General features: G+C 36.7%; 1 protein-coding gene and 2 pseudogenes across 1 annotated transcript in view; 1 reads left to right on the top strand and 2 right to left on the bottom strand.

Moving 5' to 3' along the window:
• Window positions 1-26,897, top strand: part of SEMA3E (semaphorin 3E) — a 243,878-nt gene that overhangs the window by 72,314 nt on the left and 144,667 nt on the right. The window lies entirely within an intron of this gene.
• Window positions 4,972-5,245, bottom strand: LOC110579932 (annotated as a pseudogene).
• LOC110579933 lies at window positions 21,806-22,272 on the bottom strand (annotated as a pseudogene).

Raw genomic sequence — 26,897 nt, 5'->3', positions numbered from 1 at the left:
ACTTTGTAGAATGTTAAAAGTCATTTAAAAGGGATTGTTATTTTGAAGATCAAGGTGAGTTCTCACAGCTGTCATGTTGAAAAAGTGTGGTTAGCTCTCAGTTTATCCTGCGTTTTCACACTATCCACTTGGTACAGTCTGGTAAATATAGATTCCTTATTGGTTTTGTTAGTTCCATGAGAATATCTGTGCTCTCTTAGCACATTTAATGGCATTTAATGGATACAATAAAAGGACACAAAAATTCCCATATCGTATATAGTAATTTCTTTAGGATTGTTAGGTTAGTAATTTCCAGTAAATTAAATCATAGTTTATCATGTGTCTTTGTTTCATTTTTTTAAAAACTGTGCTTTGGAAAGCAGTATTATGTAATTGACAATATTAGTTTAGCTCAGTCCATATGTTTGAAACTCTCTTACACACTTCAAAAAAGATTGACCGTGAAAGTTAAAAAGACAGATAGGAACAGGGGGTCAGGGGTGGTTCAGTCGGTTGAACATCTGACTCTTGGTTTCGGCTCAGGTCATGATCTCAGGGTCATGAGATTGAGCACCCCCATGGGCTCTGCACTCAATGCAGAGTCTGCTTTGGGATTCTCTCTCTCTCTCCCTCCCCTCTGCCCCTCCCCCCCAATAAATAAATAAATCTCTTTTAAAAAGATATAGGAACAAAGAATTATACTCAAAATAGTTTTCTGAAAAAGTCTTTTTTTTTTTTTAAAGATTTTATTTATTTATTTGAGAGAGAGCGTGAGAGAGAGAAAGAGCACAAGAGGGGGGAGCGGGAGAGGGAGAAGCAGACTCCCTGCCGAGCAGGGAGCCCGATGCGGGACTCGATCCTGGGACTCCAGGATCATGACCTGAGCCGAAGGCAGTCGCTTAACCAACTGAGCCACCCAGGCGCCCTGAAAAAGTCTTTTCTAATGTGCAAATTGCATTGGTATATAGATAAAGCAATTTGTTTAAAATGCAGAGCAGTTTTAAAGAATATTTTTTAAAAGTTATAGTCTTCTCTCTCATAGAAATTAAATGAATATGTATCAAAGATTATTTTAACTCATTACTAGAGAGCGACGTAAGATGTTATCTTACTCGTTCAAAAGAGAATTCTAAGACGCATACAAGTATAGGGAATAAGGAGCTTTGAAATGAATTTACAAATAGATGCAAAGCATAATCAGTTGCATACCAGCACACATAATGAAACTGCATGTCTTTGGACAAGAATCCTTTTGATTATTATCAGGTTTTTTCCATGAAAGGCAATTAGGTGAGCTAAACACAACACCACAGTTTTTCCTACTTTTAAAGTACTGTTTTCTAAAAGTAGTAATTTTTAGAATGTTAAAACAAATATGGATTAACTAAACCATTAAGACTGAATTTCCAGGGCGCCTGGGTGGCTCAGTTGGTTAAGCGACTGCCTTCGGCTCAGGTCATGATCCTGGAGTCCCGGGATTGAGTCCCACATCGGGCTCCCTGCTCAGCAGGGGGTCTGCTTCTCCCTCTGCCCTCTTCCCTCTCGTGCTCTGTCTCTCATTCTCTCTCTCTCAAATAAATAAATAAAATCCTTAAAAAAAAAAAAGACTGAATTTCCATTAATGATTGCTTTTTTTCCTGGCACAATGCTAGTCTTTTATGTATAAATATGTATATATGCAGGTATATGTAAATCTAATATGCGTATTTATATATGTATAAATATCTGTGTATTTATATATAAATATAACTGTATTTTTATATATAAATGTATATGCATATATATGTAAAATATACATAGTTTGTCTCCTAATTCTATCAACTACCATTAGAGGAAAGTATCATTTTATCGAAGAGACTAAGACTCAAGAAGGTGACCTTCCTGTGCTACCATAGCTCTCAACCATCCCAATGAGGATTTGGACTTGTTCTCTTGTTCCAAGTCTCCTACTGTTCTTGCTACATCAAAATTGATACAAAGAAGAGCAATAATTAGTGATGCTTATTTATGATGATTAAACACCAGAATGGGCTTCAATCATCAATTGACCATGTAGCTGGTGAAATTTATACTTTATTTGAAACCTGTGAACCCAAGTAAGGTAGACTAACCATCACTTTCAAGTGATGAACTGCAGTTAACAACTCAAGGAAAGCCAAAAAGAGAGCCAAAATAGGAAGCTTATATTTGATTTATGTTGTATTTCTTTTTTTATTAAAGAAAATATTTTGCATTTCTTGAAAATTTGATTTTTGTAGTGACATGACATGTTATTAGTCATTACTAATAATACTAAAGATAAGAATTTTAATCTTCCATTTTTAGAATGCTAAAATAGATTATTACCTCATTTTATTGTGGTTTGTCATGATAGCATTGATTCTCTACCATATTTTTATTAAAATGTATTAAAATACTGAGTTCAGTTCTAAAATATAGCCATAATTTAAAAACCCATCTGGAATACATCTCTGCTAATATTAGTGGCTCTATTATTGTTTTCCTGCTTTATAATTTGACAACTGCAATTTTTGAAAAGTGGATAAATGTATATTTTTATAACTATCTTTCCCTCCCCAAATGCCACATTTTATATTTTAAAGGACTACTAAAGAAATGCTCTTTAAACAGTGCTATATTTGTCTTTTGAAACCAAATACCAGTAGCATAGACGACCACAAAAAAGTTATTCAGTAAAATCTTGGTACCAGCCCTATAAATTAAAACAATATGGAAAATATGTTGTTTTGAAAAATCAAGGCTGGTATTTTTTCAAGTTTATTACCTGAATTATTACTTATGGTAGAATAGGGCACCTTTGGTGATGTATTAGTCAGGGTTCTTCAGAGAAACAGAACCAATAGCATGGATAGAGAGAGAGAGAGATTTATTATAAGGAATTGGCTCATGTAATTGTGGAGGCTGAGAAGTCTCAAGATCTGCAGTTGGCAAGCTGGAGACTCAGGAGGGTGATGGTGTAGTTCCAGTCTGCAAATCCGCAGGCTGGAGACTCAAGAAGCACCAGTTTTTCAGTTCACATCCAAAGGCAAAAAAAAAAATATATATAGTCAGCTCAGATTCCACCTCAAGCAGTGAAATAGGTGGAGTCTCTCTTACTCAGCATCTTTGTTCTATTCTGGATTTTAATGGATTGGATGAGGCCCACCCTCATTAGGGAGGGCAATCTGCCTCCCTAGGTCTGTAGATTCATATGTTAATCTTATCCAAAAGTACTCTCACAGACACAGGCAGAATAATGTTTGACCAAATGTCGGTGCATCCCATGGCCCAGTCAAGATGACACATAAAATCTTAACCATCTCTGGTAATATCTTCAAATTTTTGTCTTTTTCTTTTTTGCTGGCTTGATTTATCTCAAGGCTTTCCCTCATCATTAATTGAAATTGTTTACTATACATTACATCTACTTTCCCAGATTGCTAAATTACAAATATTATGAAAGTTATTATAAATATATTTTAGTTAACAAGTTAAATGGAGGGCTTATTTGTATGAGGACCTCAATTTTTTCCTACAACTTGAGTGTACAAAAAAAAATGTTTATTCCTCTAAATGATGTTGATATAGGAAAGCCATGTTACTGGGTTTAACAACTTTATGTAGATGTACAAATAAAGCTAATTATTTTAGAATCCTATTTTACACATTTTGAATGAAGTGATAATGCTTTATTCCTTGGAATAAAACTAGAGTGTGCCTCATACCTCCCTTCAAGAGTAATTTTTAATGAGGAAGATGGAGAACAGAGTAGTGTCCATTTAACCAGCTAACCTTTATTCTAAAGAGACACAGCCAGCAGCCATAATGATGTCATTCTTCAGAGGAGTAGGAGGAAATAGGAATATATTTCTTCCCTCTGTACAACTGTCAGCATCTTTACTGACATAAATTACAGAATGTAACTTACTGTTTTAATTTATAGAAACTCGTGAAAGAATTTTCTTGAATAATTTGTTAAATATTAACTAATGTTTGTTTAAAATAACTATTTGAATCCCTTGAGAGTTCCTTAATTACTGACATTCATGATAATTAGTGAACACCATTTAATATTTTTAAATTGGAAATAATGAGCATTGAAATGTTTGTAATGTGAATTAGATAGTATTAATTTTATTTCCCATAAGAACACTGATTATGATAAAATCCTATCTTAATGTGCTTTGTTAATTGATTAAACTATATCAACATAAACTCTTAATACTTATGTTGAAAATGTGTAGTAGTGATTGTTTTGATTTTATGTCCTAATTGTAAATTAATACAAATTACTTATCTTTTACCTGCCCAATGAAAATTAGGTAAGGTTCATTTTAATTGAAATGCATATAATTAAAGAAACATAATAAATATAATTGTTACATAAATTTAGTAATAAAAAGCAAATAGAATTTGCTAACACATGGTAGAAGTTAGTATATCCAGGAAAAAAAAAAAAGAGAGAGAGAGAGAAGGCATTGTGAGGATGCAAAATAGAGATCTAGTTTCCTCATGTGTAAAATGGGTAAACCAGGCTATCTCTAGGGGTCTTTCCATCTGTAAAAGTTATATGAGCTTATTCTTTCATTGATTTGCACTGAGACATGGGCAAATAGTGATTGTACTGTACATCAGTTTCTTACATGGGAAACATATTTGCCTCTAGTGAGAGAAATGAGTAGGTAAATAGCAAAGGTAATAGAAATAATCCAGGATATAGATAATTTTAGCTGATAAAACACGTATGTTTACGTCTCTAGTGGGGAAAAAAATGCTGTGACCTTTACCATGTACTTTGTTCTTTCAAACCCATTTAAAGGGGGGGGGGAGGAAAAAGTAACACACACATCCACAAACTTTTTTTTTTTTTCCAAGTACCAGTCATCTTTTATTGGATGTTAATTCTGAATTAGAATATGAAAGGATTCAAGGGTGCCAGGCAAAGGTCATGGTCAGGAATGCTGAATGTGCCTCCACACTGGGCCCTCTTCAGTGGTACTTGCGTAGCTGCTCGCTCGTGTTTGAGTTCCTTGTAACAACGAGGACAGTAGTTGGAAAGCACATAAGATGCCAGCACCATAGAAATCCCAGCAACACCCCCTTTCTTCACATGGACATACTTGTTGTAAAACCGGTAGTAACCTCTTTGAAATGCTCCAGCAGTGCCCTTAGGGGTGAAATCCCGCATCAGTATCCAGCTGGGCAGCTCTCCTAGTTTCACATCCATGAGCTGCTTCTCCTTCACTGGTACGACTGACGCCATCTTGGAGTCCTGGGTCATTCACAGACTTTTTGATGCAGAAAGCAAACCAGCATTAGATTTACTCCTCTACTTAATGTCAGAGCAAAATATTTTTTTTGGCAAAATGAATTTTTAGTCCACAGTAAATGACAACAAGAAGAGTAGTGTTTGCTTGATGATTCAAAGCTGCATCTATTCTGTGGAAAGAATGATTATTTCACTTACATTTAAATGTTTTCTATTGCACTGAATTGTTTCTATAAGAAATCCAAGTCTTCAAAGTGTTTAAGAAAGTGTTGATGCTTTTTATAAACTGAATGCTCTAAAATTATGCATTAAGAGTAATGCGTGAGAGACTTTTCCTTCTTTTACCTTAAGTGGCCAAATAATTGCTCTTATTATTACTGGATTTGGAAACTATTGACATATTACGTTTTGTAAACTGGATTTTGTTTTTAAGTCCCAACACCTGTCTTTCCTCTTCCATTTTTTTCAAGTTTATCTACATTTCTAGAATGGCCCATGAAACTGGTTCAGCTCTCTATAGATTTGGGAAGACTTACTGGATGCTCATATCTATTCTCAAGCATATGTGCTGCCTGATGTCAAGCAGTTTGGTTAAAGCTTTTTTATGTGGATTTATCATTCAATTTCTTGTTAATTTGACAACCCTGATTTAAGATTACTGTTAAAATCTTAGAAGGAATTATAAATTTTCACAATGATTTTTACATAGAAAGCCAATAATCATCATTTTAGTCATAAAATGCAAAACAAATTGCTTTATACATACAAAATGCATGACTCTGGGTTAAAACCATGTCGTAAAAGAGGTTCATTGTGTTTATTTCTTAGTTTCTGTTAACATATGATTATATGATTCTGAGAATAAATTATTGACATATTTAAGTGCTTTAGACTTGTACACTTAATATTCAGGAGGGAAATACTTGTGATATATGGACTTTAGAAATAATAATTTAACAAAGAAAATAAAATCAGAAAGACTAGGAAGAGCATTTAGGGCAAAATCATTAGATTCAAATCATAAGTGCATGGGGATTCACAGTACTGTTTTCTCAACTCTTTTGAAAATTTACATGATACAATATAAAAATCTTGACCTAAAAGAGACATTATATAGTTTTTCAAAGATGAGTCATCAAGAGATTGTCTAATTTATGGATTAGGATTGTGTAGGTGAAGAAGAAAGAAATCTTTTTCTTCCACTCTTCTAGTTTCTCACCTTGGGCTCCTTAACAAAACACAGATTAACAAGAGGAAAGCATACAAATATATTTAATATAAGTTTTATGGGGCACAGGAGCCTTCATAAGGAAATGAAGACGCAAAGAGGTGGGTTAAACCTGAGCATTTTTATGCTAGGTTTGATGAAAAGCGGAAAGTTGTGGGCAAGAGGATATGAGCTAAGTGCAGTGAACTGGGGGGATACTTCGCAAGGCCTGTTTATTCGAATTCCTCTCAGCATTCCTCATCTTTAGAGACACTGATGCTCCTTTCCTCTGGGGTAGAAAGGGCACCTCCCATGTGAGAGTCTTAGCTGCTTCAGGAAAGAAGCCTCAGAGTCCTTCCAACATCTGCCATTCCCCAGTTCCTTCAGCTTAAGAGATTCCGTATGCCAAGGTGCCATAATTTGGGGTAACATGTTCTGAACCCTGTCAATTGCTAACTTTAAACTTAACTATAAACTTACTATGTAACTATAAACTTACAGACATCATGAGAAATATTTAAATAAAAGTTAAGTAGTTAATTAATAGTTAAATAAAAAATAATGTTAAAATCTGTTTAATTTACATTTTCAATATTGAATAAGAGGCAGAAATGATTATTTCTGATGGGTTTTGTCAGCTGTTTTGGAGTAAGCAAAGCCCTAAAATCAATTAATTCATTTAGTCATTCATACATGTTCAACAGGTATGTATTTATTACTTACTGAGGCCAGATACTAAGCTAAGCTTTGGTAATATAAAGATGAAGAAGACATGGTACTAACTTTGAAGAAATTAACTGGAGGAAGCTGGAAATTCCCACTAATAATAGTGTAGTCGAATGCTAAGTGGAAGACATAGGGGTCAGAATGGCAGTTACTTGGGTAGAGATAGAAGTCATTCTTGGCAGACAGAATAATGTGTACAAGTTCATGAATGAGGGGAAGAGTATGTATTTTTCAGAGGCAGAACTACAGTAGGGTATCAAAGTGCATGGTCATTGTAGATTCTTTTGAGATGTTCTTCATATATAATACAAAGATACCATGACAAATTAAAAATAGTATGTCTAATATAAAACACAAGGTGTGTATGTGTAATAGTGATAGTACCAGGGCTTTTAGTGTTCAGCATTTGGCTACAAGTGAGTTTGGCTTTGTTTCATGTGAATTCCACACAATCTATCCCTCTAAGACACAGGTCTCAACCTAAAGTGATTTTGCCACCAAGAGATATTTGGCAATATCAAGAGACATTTTTGACTGTTACAGTTGGGAGCTTGCTACTAGTATCTAGTGAGCAGAGACCAGGGATGCTGCTAAACATTTTACAAGGCAAACAGCTTCACATCACAAAAATATTATCTGGCCCGGGCGCCTGGGTGGCTCAGTCGTTAAGCGTCTGCCTTCGGCTCAGGTCATGGTCCCAGGGTCCTGGGATCGAGCCCCGCATCGGGCTCCCTGCTCCACGGGAAGCCTGCCTCTCCCTCTCCCACTCCCCCTGCTTGTGTTCCCTCTCTCGCTGTGTCTCTCTGTGTCAAATAAATAAATAAAATCTTAAAAAAAAAAAAAATTATCTGTCCCAAAATGACAATAGTGCCAAACTTAAGAAACCCTTCTCTGAGATTACTCTTGGTCATATTATGAAAAGTACAAGGAAAACAAAGCTCTGAGTTCTCCATATTTATTGATGTACGTAAATGTTTTAGTATGAATAAATTGTATTATGAATTATAAAACATGTATACATGTGAACCTCTTACCCACTTTAAGATCTAAACCCTCTCTGTTCTATGTCATCTACCTGTGTGCTCTTTCCCTAACTCATCTTCTTAATTTATTCTGAGAGGTGATTATTATCCTGAATTTTATGTTTTATTCTTACCCTTTAAAAATAATTATCCTTAGATAGTTTAATTTTGCTTGGTTTTGTACTTTATAAAAGCAGTATCATCATCTTTGTGTTCTTCTATTATGTGTTTTTATTTTATTCAATATTATGTTTTAAGGAATCTTTAGCATTGTAGAGAGAAGCCATATTTCATTCATTTTCACTGCTGCATATACTTTATATAATTTATACAGCCATCATTTTTTAACGGACATTTGGGCTATTTTTATTATTTTTTGGTGCTATAAACATGATGTTAAAAACATTGTTATATGCCTCCTGATGGATATATATGACAGTTTTTTCGGATATATATTTAGAAGTGGAATTGCTGGGTCACAGGCTATGTGAACAAACGTTTAGATAATGCTATAGTTTTCCAAAGGTTATAGTCACAGTACTTGAATATTTACAGATAATGAGGATAGTACTGGTTCTTTGAGCAATTAAATGAGATAGCATGATAAAATACATCATAAATGAAAGAGAGGTACGAAGACAATTTGGTGGGGGTGTGGTTATTGATAAAAATGTTACCATATGACTGGAAAATCACTTCTGTTATGTGGTAGAATATAAATTTTATTATTGAAAATTTCTGTTATTGGTGAGAAAAGAAATATAGTTTAAAATAAGGTATGGTTTCTGTTTTGTTCTATTTTTATATTTCTAAATTCCCAGAAGGTAGCCACGCTTTTATATTCCTTTGTCTCGGGGGCATATATAGAAATGAAAGAAGTTACTAAACAAAGATAAGCCCTCTTCCTGGCTTTTGTTTTCCAAAACATAGAATACTGAGGGTTTATGCTTAGACTGGGAGAGGTAGAAGTTGAATTTGTGAGTGAGAAAAGTCCTTAGCTCAGAAGGTCCAGGGAGTTGGGGCATCCTACTTTTGTTATTTGTCCCTAGTGGGGATTCCTACTTTCCTCATTTGTCTCTCTCCAGGGATCAGACCTAAGAGGTTCAGACCTAAGAGGAAAATGCTCTGTGGTATACTTAGGGAGAATGCACTTAGGTGCTCTAGGCGCCAGGCTTCTCAGCCTCAGTAAGAATCTTGATGCCCAAGTTTCGGAAACACCAGAGGGCTAAACATCCTATTAAGGGACTATGCACCCCGGAACCACAAACCTTTTAGAGGTGATGAGTGTGGATCCAAAACCAGAGAATATGCCCACAAAATGTTCTGTCTGGATATGAAAGACCCTGAAGATCTTCTCAAGACTCTATAGAGAGGGAAGGAGTCTCAATAGTGCATTAAATTGAAACTCCTTCCTTTTTCGTGGAATCAGAGTCATATATAATTTTAGTTAGATAAATAATGAGTTATTTTTATGCCTAACTGGAGTACTGTAATACTCATAATTTCTTAAAAAAAAAAATCTGGGAGTGGGAAAGGAGCAAATCACAGACCTTTATACATTGACTCGTTTCTAACAAGCACTGCAAAACTTAAAGTAGGGCTCTAAGGTGGAGCAAACTTAAATTGATTAAATATTTTTAATGCCCTGCAGAATTAGAACATCAGTGTGTGTGTGAGAAGTGAACAAGTTCATCTCAGTTCTCCATTTCTCCAAATGCTCTTACACATAGGTATGAACATGGAGAAAGGAAAGGCCTGGGGATAGACAGAGTGTGTTAAAGGAGTAGAGAAAATTCATCCTGGAACAAAGGCAGGAAGTAAAGGAAACTGAAGCTCTGGTTTGTGAGCCCATCTTGGACTTTCTGGAGCCAGATATGGAAGAAGATATTCTATTACGGGTAGGAAAGTTCACCCGTCTGGAGTTGGCAACCTCATCCAGACTGGGAAATGCTACCAATTCCTCATTCTTACGTATTTTATTTTCTGTTGAAAGATTGATGATTACTCTAGCATCAGAGTGGGTGCATTTTTTCATATGTCTGCCTTAGTAAGCCTGCTGGGGTCTGGCAGCTTGCCTCACCTGGCAGCTGAAAGCTAGGATATACCCCTCTGCAACACTGTGGGTGGAAGAAAATTTGCCTTGGCCTGTGTTTGTTTTAGACAGACCTAATAACCACCACCTCTAGCAACAACCAGGAGATTTTGACAAGTAGCCAGTTTGCTAAGGTTAAACATAAATCTTGAAACATAATTTGATAAGAATAAAATAATACCATACATTCTTCATTTGGGGGGTGTTTATAGCAAAGTATGTCTTACCAAACTACCATGAGTTACCTCAGGTAGACTGTGAAAATGGCAGAATGGGTGGTTCTTTTGTGAAGAGAAAGCACACTCATACCAAAATTGGAGTTGATGGTATTTTTGCATGAAGTCTAGGCTTTCTGCTAAAATTTTAGCAACAGGTTTGCAAACAAGATAAACAAGGGAAGATTACAGACCAATGGTTCTGCGAGTGGCACGTTGATGAACTGGTCTTGGAATCTCAAGCCCTATGTGATACCTATGGGTAAATAAAGTACAGTTCCATATACTGTGATTTCTGACTCTGCTTAAATGTTAATTAAAAATAACCTAAAGTATGACTTGTTAAAGTTTGTGAAAAATGAAACTATAAATTATTCATACATAAAATAGTAAAACTCATAAATATTATGAACCTATCCATAATAAAACTACATTATTATATATTATTTACCCATAAATGGAATTATAATATCAATTGGAATATAATTAGGACTCTAATTCAGTATTCTAGGAAAAAAATTTGGCTCCAGTTAACATTTGTTAGTTCTTTACAAACTCAAGGTGTACTCATATGGGCAGGTGGTGGGAATTTTAGGTAGGACAACTCACAGCCTCATTTGGGTTGCTTATAGTTTTCAATTTCTGCCATTCTTGTTTCATAATCAGACATTATGCTTGCTTAATTTCATTTTCAATTTATTTTGTCATGCACTTTTTCTGTAAATAACTTTGAGTAAGATAAATATCTCTATCAATAGAATTTTCACCTAGGATTTAGTAACAATTTAACTAATGTGTTTGGTGTTTTGAACACATACTTGCCATATCTTTATTGCTAAGGAGATATGTACACATATAACTGAATGTGCACTGTATGAATTTATCACTGGTTTATTCTTCATTGGACTGTGAGCCTTGGTATGGCAATGAGATCTTTTCCTGGTTTCAGAGAACAGCATTGAAAAGTTTGAGAGACACTGATAAAGAGTGATTTCAAAGAGCATCATTGGATATTGATACAAATCTAATTTTTTTTAAGATTCTATGTATTTCTTAGAGAGCATGAGAGGGGCAGAAGCAGGCACCCTGCCAAATAGGGAGCCCAACACAGGCTTGGGGCTTGATCCCAGGACCCTGGGATCGTGACCTGAGCCGAAGGCAGATGCTTAACTGACTGAGCCACCCAGGCGCCCTGATAAAAATCTAATCTGGAGGCAAAAGTAAAATCTAAAGGAACTACTGGAGAAAACAGAAATGCATGTAAGACTTGTTGTAAGTAAAACTATAACAGGAAATGTTGGTCTTTTTTGTCTTGGTCTCTGTCCTTGCCAGTTCTTACTCCTCTCCACCTGTCCCTTTGAAGATACACTCCTGGCCTCTGTCCCACCCCAACCCTACCACTAACCCTACACTCGTCCTGCACTCACTACATTCTCCTTCCTTCTGCCCTCCCAACACACACATACAACAATGCATCTTTAACATAGTCCATCAAATACCCAGTATTCAACTACATAAGTTATCAAATCATCCAGTAAACCTGTAATTGTTTAGGTTACAGATCCCTATAAATATTGGTTCTTTCATGGAACCATCTTATAAAATACTAATGCAGTTAATTCCATTGGCTGAATGTGGAATTTTTTCTAAAATGAAAAAATAAAACATAAAATATAAGCAACCAATATCCAAAGTTGATACATTATAACAATGGTCATCTTAGAAATGTTTCTATGTATATATCTGTTACATTACTAGAAAATGGTTTTAACATACAGTTTTCTCCTAGCCTATCTGCTAGGGAGGGAGCCCTAAAGGGAAGGGAGCCTGGTCATGGGTCCTTAACTGTTAGAAGTTGGCCCTGCACTGTACTTTCCTAGTTTGACTCTTGCTGGACCATGTGTTTATTATCTTCACTATGGTCTGTCTTTCTACCATTTTTTGTTTCCATTTTTCTTGAACTGTTTTGATCCAGGAGGGTTGAACAAAAATTTTTGCCTAAGAAGAGTATCATATTGGATATAAAACTACAGGTTTAATAGAGGCTTAAAAAGCTTTCAAGAAAAATCAATAGCATATTTGGAGATTGGAAGGAGACTACTGTCATTATGGAGGGCCTCATAAACATCTTTGCAGCATGGAAGGACGGACTCAAAATGGATAAGACTAGAAACTGGGTGAAGCCATGGCCCAGAGGTTTATCTTGACATCAAAGGTTTAAAAAAAAAGAACATTTGCCATTTTAGCAAATTAACATAGTTCTAAATGGACAATACCATCTGCAGAGTTTCCTCAGTTATGGCTCTCATTGCCAAACATGTGTAACACTAAATGGGGTAGATGATGTACAATAAAAGCACATCTTCATATATTCATTTCGGGAGCAGCAAGTCATAATTGTTGGATTTAGAAAGGTCAGTGGATCCTGAGTTTCCTATTAGTGTATTTTTGATACTTGCTCGTTAATTTTTTCAACTGGTAGGATTATTAGCTAGCACCAATTTAAGTTTGAAGATGATTTTATCTAGTAGCCTAATTTTTCCTGTGAATTAGGAAAAAAAGTAAAACTTTTAATTTGATCAATTAACATCTTTTGTCCAAGTCAAAGAAATTATTGAATCATGGCTTTAAAAACATAACTGCTCCAAGTAGCTATAAAGGAATGAGATGGGGGTGCCTGGGTGGCTCAATTGGTTAAACCTCCCACTCTTGATTTTGGCTCAGGTCATGATCTCATGCTTTGTGAGATCGAGCCCTGCATCAGGCTCCTCACTCAATGGGAGGGTCTGCTTAGTATTCTCTATCTCCCTTTCCCTTTGCTTCTTTTTCTGCTCGTGCTCTCTCTTCTCTCTCTCTCTCTTTTTCTCACATAAATAAATAAATAAATAAATAAATAAATAAATAAATAAATAAATAAAATCTTAAAAAGGAGTGAGATGAAGAGTCTCACATAGATGGGATATAAATATATGAAACCACAGCAGGAGACCCTACTGCCTTAGTTTCAGAAAGTCACCTTCAAGGCTCAGATTCAGAGGTACTTTTCTTAGAATATCAGCTCTACCTATGTATAAGCAGTAAACTCTAAGTCTCCGTTTTCCCATGAATAACATGAAAAAAATTAGTATATACCATATTGAGTTGTTGTGATGAGTATATAAGATAATGCATGTAAAGTACTTAGGACAGAGTACCCAGGTGGGAACTTAGTATCTGGCAATTACTAAGTGAATTCTGAACACAGCTTAGCAGAAAGCTTTCTCTCACCAATGAATCTTTCATGCCTCCCCGAATGCAGCTCTGTAGTCTCCTAGAAATCATACCAGTAAATAGTCATCGCCTTGGGGTTTAGAACTGATTATTATTTATATATGTAACTGCTCGAATGAAGAAGTAACACCATTTCTAAAGAATATTATTTGACAGGACATACACTGGATTTGTTCAAACACTATAGTTCTCAATTATCTGTAATTGGGTTTTTAATAAATGGTGAGGTAAGGAAGGAAACAATATAAAGAATTTTGTAGAGTCCACTTAAACATACTTTAACCAGCTGCCATTAAAGGCCCTTAAAATGTTAGTATCTTCTATGAGCCAATTATGCAGGTGCCTATTTCCAAAATGTCTTATGAAGTCTTAGGAAATAATTTAATTGGTACTTTATAGGGATTTTTTTTGGTTAATGTCTTTATTCTAAAAGGATCGTACATGGGATGCCTGGGTGGCTCAGTCGTTAAGCGTCTGCCTTCGGCTCAGGTCATGATCCCAGGGTCGTGGGATCGAGCCCTGCATCACTCTCCCTGCTCAGCATCAGGCTCCCTGCTCAGCAGGAAGCCTGCTTCTCCCTCTCCCACTCCACCTGCTTGTGTTCCCTCTCTTGCTGTGTCTCTCTCTGTCAAATAAATAAAATCTAAAATAAATAAATAAATAAATAAAAGGATCGTACTCAATGAAAGAGGAAAGAGAAAGCAACAGTTTAAAGATTTTTAAGAAGGAAGGTTAAATGGAAAATATAATGACTAAAGAATTATTGACCTAATTAAAGTTTAAACTTTAATTTGAACAGTTTGAAATAGAGTGGTATAAACATCATCCTGATATAGAGGTTTTAGCTTGTGTGGTTTTTTTTTTTCCACTATAGCCCAGAAAAAATGGGAGTATTATTCACAACTCCTTTTTTTTAAAGATTTTATTTATTTATTTGACAGAGAATTAGCAAGAGCAGGAACACAAGCAGGGGGCGTGGGAGAGGGAGAAGAAGGGTTCCCGCCGAGCAGGGAGCCTGAGACGCGGGGCTGGATCCCAGGACCCTGGGACCATGACCTGAGCCGAAGGCAGACGCTTAATGAGTGAGCCACCTAGGCACCCCTATTATTCGCAACTGTTAAGTCAACATTGTTTAGTGCATCATTTTATAGGCATGCAGGACAAGTCCAGGGAAATAAGTAATTCATGTGCTTTGGAAAAGAGCCTTATTTCACCAATTTCCCCCACTTCTTTCCATTTATGTCATCTTCTGCCAGGAGGAATCAATTTACTGTTAAGTTGCAATAGAACTGTCTTAGCTTGTTGATTCCCCACAAGCACTGTTACATATATATCACCTTATTTTTCTAGAGCCATTAAATCACAAACATCCTATTACAAAGGAGCTTGTTAAGAGAATGATAGGAGTTGGAACTTTACCATATTGAGTAATCAAAAATACAAACTTGAGTTTGCATTAGTCCAGACATATACGCAGCCTCCTTGGAATCACAAAGTATTTTAATACTTGTAACCCCTAATGGATTTGGCTTTTTATCTTGTCTAAGAAACAAAGAGAAATCTATTTAGTTTTATCATTGCTTTTGGAATAACAAGTTCAGTATTTCAGAGGATCCATGAAAATTCACTACCATATCTAAGACAGATTTGTTTTTTTCTTTGTGGTTGACTTGTCCAAACTGCTTTACATCTATTTGTCTCAGTTTCCCCAAACCCAAAGTCAATCCATCCATGTCTTATTTATTTGGTTATAACAGAATTTATAATTTGGTAACTTCATAAAAAGTTTTTGAGTATCTACTGTATACGAGTTATAGTGGCTTAGAGGCAGAAATACATATGAAAACAGACCAATTACCACCTAAACCTTGCTCATTGGGAATTTACAGTCTAGTGTAAGAGACAAGACTATAAAACAAGTCTCTAGTGAGAGAGACAAGAATTTAAGTTGATTATAAGATCAAATATAAGATGAAAAGTTATGGATACAATCTGACAGGAACAAAAATCTTGTATCTTCTTTCTGCTTTTTGGGTTGAATTATTACATGCTATTTCAAGTTATGCTTTCTGATAGGACATTAATATTTACATTATTTATTAAAGTAGTATGTTTTTAGAATGATATATTTAAAATGCATATATGAATCCTAGAGACATAGAGTAAGACACCGTCCAAGGAAAAAGTATTATTAAATATATTTTGACCATATATGTTCTTAGAAAAATATCTTTATAAAATATATTGGATTATTCACAATTCAAAGACCAGCAGGACTGTTTGACATATGGCTTACTAGATTAACGTTTAGATAAAAATTAGCCTAATGGACAATTTTATATCTAAAATGATATTCATATCCTTTTATGCAAAAAAATTTCATAGAATAACTAATTGAATTTGTTCTCCAACATCCTTGAGATTAAAATTAACTTAAAAAATAGAAACAAGGCTTTTTTGTTAAATGTGATTGATTGAACCAGACTTCAGATGTTGTTAATGGCAATGGAAAATTTGGTCAGAATGGCATTAGGAAAAGAGAAAAGCGTGGGGAACATGGCAGTAATAATGAAAAGAGAATGAGAGAGGAATTAACAGCGTTAATGTTTGGAAGGCTGAAAACCTAAGAGTTAAGTGGTAACTGATGGAGCAAATCAAGAAAGCTGAATCCTAAACTGGAATGAAGAAGAAAGAGTAAATGCAATTTACCAGGGAATACCCCAAAAGTTAAGGAATTAGCAATACCAGTTTATCTGAAATTGGGATAAGGTGGGGCTAACATAGGAGGATCTGTTGAAAGTCTGTTTATGAAGTAATTAGAACACGGGCACCTGGGTGGCTCAGTCTGTTAAGCATCTGCTTTCAGCTCAGCTCATGATTCCAGGGTCCTGGGATGAGTCCCACATCGGGCTCCCTGCTCAGCGGAGAATCTACTCCTCCCTCTCCCTCTGCCCCTCTCCCGGCTTGGCTTGTGCTCTCTCTCTCTCGAATAAATAAAATCTTTAGAGGGGCGCCTGGGTGGCTCAGTTGGTTAAGCGACTGCCTTCGGCTCAGGTCATGATCCTGGAGTCCCAGGATCGAGTCCCACATCGGGCTCCTTGCTCAGCGGGGAGTCTGCTTCTCCCTCTGACCCTCCCCCCTCTCATGCTCTCTATCTCATTCCCTCTCAAATAAATAAATAAAATCTTAAAAAACCAAACACAAATCCCCCCCCCAAAAAATAAATAAAATAAAATCTTTAGAAAAAAAATTCAATTAGAACATTAGACTCCCCTTCCCTTCTAAGCAGAGACTTTCTGGCTGGGGGATACCACGCACAGTTGAGAGAAAGGATAACTTCTAAAAATCTGGTGATGAAGAGAAATTTGGCTAGTATGTTGAAATTCCATCTCACTTTTCCTCTGGGCTCTCAGAGGCTGACAGTAGGCTCTACCTAACAAAAATATTAGAAGTCTTGTGATGAATGAAACCAGTCCAAAGGTAAGATTCTATACTTTCTTAGAAAGTTGCCAAACAAAACCACCCTGTAAGCCTATGGTTGAAGAGCCCCACCATTATTATCCATAATAGCCAAAAAGTGGAAACATCCCAGATGTCCATCAATGGAAGAACTGGATAAACAGAATGTGGCATATTTACACAATAGGATGAAGTAGTGGCACATGCTGCTACTTAGATAAACCTTGCAAACATGCTAAGTGAAAAAAGCCAGTCACAAAAAGTCTGCATATTGTATGATTCCATTCATAAGAATAGGGAAATTGATAGAAAATAGATTAATAGTTGTTTAGGGCTGGGGCAGTGGTAGAGAGTATGGGGCATGGGATTTCTTTCCGAGGTGATGAAAGTGTTCTAAAATTGAGTGTGGTTATAATTGTACTCATCTGTGAATATACTAAAAAACCATTTAATCATACACTTACCATACGTATGTATATACATATACAGTTGTATGGTATTGTACCTTAATAAAACTATTTTAAAAAAGAAAAGGCAAAACAACCATCTTATTTAGAGATTTGAAGATAAACATTAAAAAGTTATAGCTTAAGGGCGCCTGGGTGGCTCAGTTGGTTAAGCGACTGCCTTCGGCTCAGGTCATGATCCTGGAGTCCCGGGATCGAGTCCCGCATCGGGCTCCCTGCTTGGCGGGGAGTCTGCTTCTCCCTCTGACCCTCCCCCCTCTCATGTGCTCTCTCTCTCTCTCATTCTCTCTCACAAATAAATAAATAAAATCTTTAAAAAAAAAGTTATAGCTTAAAAGCAACTCCCTATAAATCAGTGTCCCTCAACCTGGGCATTATTGACATTTTGGGCCAGATGGTTCGTGGTTGTGCAGAGTATCCTGAACATTGCAAAAGGTTTGAAAGCATTATGGCCTCTACCCACTAGATGTCAATAGCAACCCTCTCTCCTTTCCCCCATTGGTGGGAACCAAAATGTCTCAGAACATTGCCAAATGGCCCCCGAGGATCAGGGGGTGGATGGAGGGTTGGTTTTCCCTAGTTAAGAATCACTGCTCTAATGATTGGGAATTGGAGTGTAGGGAGAGGTGCAATGTGGAGGCATGGCTATTTTTCATAACAAATATTGCAGAATTACTTGACTATTTAAAGTGTGAACATGTGGGGCTCCTGGGTGGCTCAGTCCTTGGGCGTCTGCCTTCAGCTCAGGTCATGATCCCGGGGTCCTGGGATGGAGCCCTGCATCGGGCTCCCTGCTCTTAGGGAAGCCTGCTTCTCCCTCTCCCACTCCCCCTGCTTGTGTTCCCTCTCTCGCTGTCTCTCTCTCTGTCAAATAAATTAAAATCTTTAAAAAAAAAAAAAAGTGTGAACATGGATGTTTTAGCTTGGACTGCTATAACAAAATACCATAGGCAGGATAGATTAAGCAACAGAAATGTATTTATTTCTCACAGTTCTGGAGGCTGGGGAGTCCAAGATCAAAATTTAGTTTCTGGTGAGCATTCTTTTCCTTGCTTTTAGTTGGCCGCCTTCTTGCTCTGTCCTCACCTGGTGAGGAGGTGGGGAGGGAGATCTTGCTCTCTTATAAGCCCACCAGTCCTATTGGATTAGGGCCCACCCTTACGAGCTCATTTAATCTTAATTACCTCCCAAAAGCCCTATCTCCAAATACACATTGGGGGGTTAGGGTTTCCATGTATGAATTTTGGGGGGACAAAATTTAGTCCGTAACAATGTATAAGTTTGAATAAAATAGAAACTAAATACTGGATATTTTCACAGAAAACCTATAATAAAATTAGCAGCAAAAGTTATTCCTTTACTAGGTTGCCAGTGAGATCAGTGTCACTGAGGATGTTTTCTGTTGTTGTTTGTTTTGTTTTGCTTTTTTAAAGATTTTATTTATTTATTTGAGAGAGAGCAAGAGAGTGCTCACATGAGGGGCAGAGGGAGAGGGAGCAGGGGGCCCAGTGTGGAGCTCCATGCAGGACTCCATGCAGGGCTCCATCCCAGGGTCCTGGGATCATGACCTAAGCAGAAGGCAGCCCCTTAACCAACTGAGCCACCCAGGCACCCTACTGGGGATGTTATTAACGGTACCAGGAATACTGTTTTGTTGTTGTTTGTTTCTGCTGTTTTGTTTTAGGTAGTTATATTCATTTGGCAATAATCTCAAACTGTTATTGTGAAGTTTGCAAGGGTTTTCAAAACTATCTCAGTGTATCTGGTTATTTAAAAAGTGAGCTGTTTTATAGTGAGCAAGGTTTTTTAAACAATTTTTTAAGATTTTATTTATTTATTTGAGAGAGACAGAGCACGAGTGGGGATAGCAGCAGAGGGAGAGGGACAAGCAGATTCAGTGGTGAGCCTGACATGGGGCTTGATCCCAGAACCCTGAGATCATGACCAAGCCAAAGTCAGATGCTCAACTGACAGGTTTTTGGTTTTGGTTTTGGTTTTGGTTTTGTTTGTTTTTTGTTTTTTTGATTATTTGCTTACTTCTTTTGTTTTAGGTAGGCTTGGACATTCATTTTTATCATATTTTTCATGTGATTCAGGTAAAAAGAAACAAACATTCCTCAACCATGTTTATACCACACTGGAAAGATATAGGCAATTACTCTGTCTTTAGAAATTGTTATCAATTATTCAGAATCCTAAATATGGTATTAGTAACAGATATTTGTCTTAGTTGGTCTAAGATGTTTTTCTGGCCAGATTAAATCGTTTCATGCTGTGGTTATTTCCCTGTATGCTCAATCCCTTAAACATTCAGTTTAAAGTTTTTATTTGGTCAATTCATTAAAAAAATCAAATCTTCTTAGTCAAAGTAATCAAAGCTTTATTTAGATTTTTAAACAAATAATTAATCTTAGGTTTTACTATTACATTCATCAACATAGTAAAAAACTACAGCTTAGGTACTTTTGAAAAAATTACCCCATTTATCAAGCTGACATTTTGGCTGCTTCACAAAAAAAGCAGATTCCATCATTGGTGTATATAGAGGCAAATTCAAATCAAATCATTTGTTCCACTTGGAGATGTTTGATTAATGAGATCCTGCTTGGTTTTATTAATCTTTCTGCATTCTTCACATCTCTCTTTTGACACGTAACCACTCTCTTTGAAACCACCTTCATTTTCTTTATGTATAATGCAAATTTAATTATAATTTAGGTTTGGAATTTTTTTTCTCCTAGATATCTTTTCATAAACCATTTATAGGACCTTTATTTGTAAGCTAAATATATTTATCTACTGCATGTTGTGAAGATCTATTTTTCTAATCTCTCCCTGTTAATAAAACCCACCTGGCAAAGAAAATGAAACATTAAAATAATTAATTGAGACCTTTTGCCTCAAGCATATATGTCTTACCATACCTTTTAGAATATGAAAAGATACGTTAAGTGCAGCTTTAGATTATAACATCAGAACAATGTGGCCTTAGTCATTCTCACGGTCAATGACAGGTCTTTAATGCTATCTTTGAAGCAAGTGTGAATAGAATCGAAGTTGCTTTTAAAAACTTTATGGCTACTGTGATAACTGAAAGCCAAATATATTTAATAGATAGATGAATAGTGTGAATGTTTACCATGTCAGCTTAATTAATTAATTAACATTCTTTTACTGGTCTCTTGACCACCTTTAATTTAATGGGCTTGCTGCTTATTTTATGTACTGTCAAAACCACAACAGCTTTAGGCAGGAAACATAGTTGACCCCCAACACCACTGCTCCCTAGAGAACAAGGGAACTCTACCTTTAATGCTCACTGAATATGGTCTGGAGTTATGAAACTCAGTTATGAGACTTCAGGCAGGAATCTTTATCTAAAAATAGGAAGGTTATAAATTCAAGAGTTTGATAGAGTGAAGCACATAGCTCATAGTTAGTGGATTCACAGGGAATATGATCTATTGGAGAGTAGAAATGCAGTCGAAACAAGATATAATTCCATCCCTGCCTAACTTGCTATATTTTCAGGGTTTCAGAACCCAGCTGGAGACTGTTAATCAGAAAAGAGTCTTACTCCTACATGGGAATGGTTTATTACTGCTCCTGCAGTAAAATCCAGTCCCTAGTTTCAAATCCAAGACTACTCAAAATTCGGATTCTGATTCCTTTTCTAACCTCTTAGCTTTTTAACCTAATTCCACCCTTCCTGACCTTAGGCAAAATACTTACTTTAACCAGGCGCGGGCGGGGGCAACTTTCTGTAAAGTCAGGTAAGAAATAGGTTAGACTTTGTGGGTCATATAACCTCTGTCACAACTACTCAATTCTGCCACCGTTGGCAGGAAGGCAGCCAGAGATCATGCATTAAAACGTGGTGTGGTTGTGCACCAGGACACCTTTATTTACAAAACAGGTGGCAGACTTCATTTGGCCCCGGGGCCGTAGTTTGCGGACTCCAGTTCTAGATCAGTGTATTTACAAACTGTGAATTGTGACTGTTTAATAGAATATGCAATCAATTTATAGACCACAATCAGAGTTTTATTTATCTGTGCAAGCTTAAATTCCCCAGCCACTGTTTACTATGAAGCGTTTATTTGTAGGATATCTGGTAGCAAGCACGGGCACCAAGGCCTCCAAACTTTCCTGGATTAGCAACAACGGGGATCAGCTACCAGCAGGATCTGGTCATATTGGATGAGGATGTCTTTGACAGATCTCCTGGAAGCCTCATCCATGTGTTGCTGGTAATGGGCTACTCTCCAATATGAGATGAAGTGGCGAGTGTAGAAATCTGGGCCACGTGACCACTCGCTTCACGCAGACTCGGAGGTCCTCACCTGCGAATAGCTCATTGCGCAGAAGCGGAACAGGTCCAGAGCTTCTATTGAAGCAAGTATGGCTGGATTGGGGGCCTCAGGTTCCTTTTGATGAGGCATTTCCCACGTTTGCTGTGTGCCACGGTGTGGCGGTTTTCTTGTATCCGAAGACATGCATAGACTGCAGACGTCCCTTGGACTGCCTGGCTGCAGGCATAGACAAGAGTTTCTCACCTTGCGGCTCCGCAACTGAAAAAGGCCAGTTTTTGTTTTATTTTTAAATAGATGCTTGTTTCTATTACTCTTTCATATTCTTTTAAACATTCTGGGGGGCGCCTGGGTGGCTCAGTCGGTTAAGCATTAGCCTCTTGTTTTCGGCTCAGGTCACGATCTCAGGGTTGTGAGATGGGGCCTCAGGTGGGGCTCTCGCTCTGGGGGAGCCTGCTGGAAGATTCTCTCCCTCAGCCCCTCCCCCCCCATGCTTGCTTGCGGGAGCGCGCGCTCTCTCTCTCAAATAATCTGAAAAAAAAAGTTCTGGGAAGTACAATAAAACAAGAAACAAAAGTATGATTGTAGATGGAAAGATATAAGCTTATTTACAAATGATAAGATTATATTACTCAAAAATCTAAGAGATTCACCTGAAAACCCTTTGGAAGGGTGGGTCCCAAAGTTACTTAACGCATGGGAATCACCTGGGGGAATGTCCTAAAAAACTTAATACCTGCTCCTTACTCTAAAGAGATTGTGATTTAATTGGCCCAGCCAAGTGTTTTACTTATTTTTTAGATCTGGAATTCCAAAAAAAAAAAAAAAAATCAGGAAATATCAACGTGTATGTATTGCATGTAGTAAGGGTACGAACTGTTTTGTGAAACCTTGTTTTCAGATATATATTTTATGTCTGTGTGTGTATTGGCTGTGAAGTGAAATCTATTTGTTACCCATGAGCATGGTGTAAAAAGTTTGAAAGCTGCATTAAATTACCTAAAATTTGCATTGGCTTAAAAGGGGAGCTACACTGACTTCCTTTGGAATTTGTTACGTGGAATAATATTTGGATTGTTGATAGCACTTGGGGTAAAGAGGAGAACTCCAGAGGCAAGAAGGCTTCCCGAAATGCCATCGTGGATATTACAAAGGAAAGTGAGCTCCTCTTGAGGACCGTGACCTACAGCACAGCTGTAAAAAGGCAGGCAGCCGAGGATCTTCCCCCTCCGCCGTGCCTAGGCCATCAAACTGACAACAGTGCCACTAACTCATAACTCACTACTTTTCCTTTTCTGCCTTTTTAATTATTCATATCTCGGTTAAGCAGAATAAGAAAAGAGAAGGAAGTTTCACATGAAGGTAACTTCCCCTGGGGTGAAATAATCCTGGTTTAGGTGAAAGAGGGACTTGAAACACCTCACCCTGTCTTGTCTCAGACGAAGGATCTTTGTGGCATTTGTTTTCCTCTCTTCTCCTGTGTCCTGACCTTGCTTCTTTTCTTTCCACCTGTGACTCAAACATGAATTGAGGTGAGAAAGGGGAGGTTTTCTTTACGATTGTAAATTCTGGGACTCCACGATGCCCTAAGGAAATCCAGGCAATGTTAGGTTGAGGGGGAGAAAGAAAAGGAGGGAAAGATATGGAAGGAAGTTATTATCGAATGGCTTTTTGGTATAGTTATTCCTGTTTGGGGGAGGGAGAAATCCTAGAGGTTTGTAGGGGGTGAATGAGAAAACCATGTGAAAATTAATTCATCTGCATTCAAGATACAGAACAGACATGCTGGTGAGAGTTCCTTACCTTACAGATCACAGTTCCTTACCTTACAAATCACATTTACTAATAAATACACACAAGCAAAGCAAGACTGTACCTTATATTTATTTTATTTTTGTTTTTTGAAATGGGTAAGAATCTCACCTAGATTATGCCTAAAAACTAGAAAGGACTTCAAAGTCATAGACAATCATCTCTCCCCTTTTTATTTTCTTATTAAACTGAAGTGTTAAGAGTAAGTCAGAGACCTTAAGTGCAGGGAAGAAAGTAGATCCCATGTTTCAAGATTCCTGGTTAGATTGTTTCCATCATAGCAAACTCCTTTCTCCTCATAAAGAAAAGGTTACATTTTGCTATATGTTATTATGCAGTCCATTCATACATTTATTCATTCATACTTTTAGAAACTGCTTATTGAATTCTTTTTTTTAATCAGTTGCTTTTTTTTTTTAATGTTATTTTAGTCACCATACAGTACATCATTAGTTTTTGATGTAGTGATCCACGATCCATTGTTTTCGTATAACACCCAGTGCTCCATGCAAAATGTGCCCTCCTTAATACCCATCACCGGGCTAACCCATCCCCCCTCCCCCCTCCTCTCTAAAACCCTGTTTGTTTCTCAGAGCCCATAGTCTCTCATGGTTCATCTCTCCTTCCGATTCGCCCGCCTTCATTTTTCCCTTCCTTCTGCTAATATCCACCATGCTATCCCTTATGTTCCACAAATAAGTGAAACCATATGATAATTGACTTTCTCTGTATTCTTATATGCCAATCACTGTGCTAAGTGCCTCTCTCTAAAAGTAGAATGAGCAGACTTGGTGTCTGCCCTCTTGAAGCTCATGCCTGAAGACACTGAGACATTGAATGTGTCAGAGAGAGACATTAACAGTGAGAGAGGTACTTTGAAAATACTCATTTCTGGAGGGGAAAGGCAGTTGAATATGGGTTTCCTAAATTCTCATGTCTGTCAATGTTCATTAAATCCTATTTCCTAGAATGTGAGAACAGCTTCCTACTCCATTTTCTGTCTTTAAATTAAAAAAAAAATAGTCAAAGACTATAACAAGAAAAATAAAGATATGGTGAAATAAAGAAACCTCAAATGCTAAGAAAAATCCCAGATTTTTTTTTTTAAATGTTGTCTTAAAATTTGCATTGAAACATCTCCTTCATGTTTCCTTAATTTGTACATGCTTTTACCCAGAAGAAATAACAGGAACACATGCTAATTTTTAAAAAGTCACGTTTATCATGTGTTGGTTTGAAAGCCAAAAGTTAAATGTCCCATCTCCTGAGGATGGCCATATGCAACAGTGGATTGCAGATATTCATATTGAAATTATTTTCATAGGTGTCAATCTTATGTCTTAAGGTGGTTCAGATTAATCAAAGAAAAAACAAATCTTTCCACCATAATTTTTACCACAAAAGAATAAAATGTTAAGTAAAATATTTTGGTTTCTTAAAAGTATGCATTTTCATACTTAGTATCTATTCAAAATTAGAAAATAAATTACAAATAAGTAATAAATGTCATACAAACGTGAAAGAAAAACAGGTATTCGAAGACATCTACAGTAGAAATATTCCAATCAAGCATATACACACAGAATACTTACTGTTTAAAACAAACTGAGATGTAGGAGTTTCTCTAAGTTGTTTGTTACTTTTTTGATTTTCTTACAAAGTAGAAATAAATATTTATATTGGAATAAAATGATAACCTTAGGTGCTTGAGAAGAAGAGTTATAATATTAGGCAGCTATTAGGGCAAACTGATTGTAACTTATATATATATATATTTTTTTAGATTTTATTTATTTATTCATGAGAGACAGAGAGAGAGAGAGAGGCAGAGGGAGAAGCAGGCTCCCAAGGAGCAGGAAGCCCGATGCGGGACTTGATCCCAGGACCCTGAGATCATGACCTGAGCCGAAGGCAGACGTTCAACCATCTGAGCCACCCAGGCGCCCCTGTAACTTATATTTTATTGATTGTGTATGCTAAAATAAAACTTTCATACAATTGCAAATGCCGAATTCCCTTTCTTTAAGAAAATCCATAGTAGTTAGAAAAATGAGTATGTATATGTATAGACATATGTATGTCTGTACATATGTGTAATATATATACACACGAGTCCAATTTATAATATATGCAATATATATGATATAATATATAATAATGTAAAATTTATATTGCCACAAACACATTGGATTCATGCTATACTTACTAGAATCTTAATTTTAAAATATAAATATTTTGGGAATTATTCCATGCCCTACAAATAAGACTTATTCCTGCTTTTTAATGGCTATATAGTGTTCTACTTTATGATCCTTCCATAACTTACTTAACCAGTTCTGATTGAAAGGTATAGTATCGGGACACCTGGTGGCTCAGTCAGTTAAGCATCTGATTCTTGATCTCAGGTCTTGATCTCAGAGTCATGAGTTCAAGCCCCACATTAGGTCCACTTTAAAAAAAAAAACAAAAACTAAGCTTAGGAAAGAATTGGAACAATTAATACATAGTTGAGGGCACTGTGTCAGTGAAATAGAAAAATGTGCCAACCTAAAGAAATGGCATGATTTCCATATTTTTTTTTAAAGATTTTATTTATTTATTTGACAGAGAAAGACACAGCGAGAGAGGGAACACAAACGGGGAGTGGGAGAGGGAGAAGCAGACTCCCTGCCGAGCAGGGAGCCCGATGCGGGACTCGATCCCGGGACTCCAGGATCATGACCTGAGCCGAAGGCAGTCGCTTAACCAACTGAGCCACCCAGGCGCCCCCATGATTTCCATATTTAATACCACATAAACAGAATTACTGAGGCAGTGAAACTAAGGCACAGAAGACTTAGAAGGAGGCAGGTCTGACCATCAGTAAGTACAGTCTCAGTGCATTAAGATGTTATCTCCATGTCCGGTAACTTCTAGACACTTTTTTTTTTTAAGTTCACATAGGCAAATGGATGGTTCAGTTTTGTCACAACCGTTGTGTGACCCATAATCCTCCTTTTTAATGGAATTATTAGTGCATTGTATTTAAACTAGTATTCTCTAGTTTTAATGTTTTTTAACATATTA

This window comes from Neomonachus schauinslandi, chromosome 12 (assembly GCF_002201575.2).
Source record: "Neomonachus schauinslandi chromosome 12, ASM220157v2, whole genome shotgun sequence".
NCBI lineage: Eukaryota > Metazoa > Chordata > Mammalia > Carnivora > Phocidae > Neomonachus > Neomonachus schauinslandi.
The sequence above is the reverse complement of the archived record's forward strand: the minus strand, read 5'-3'. Positions and strand labels throughout refer to the sequence as shown.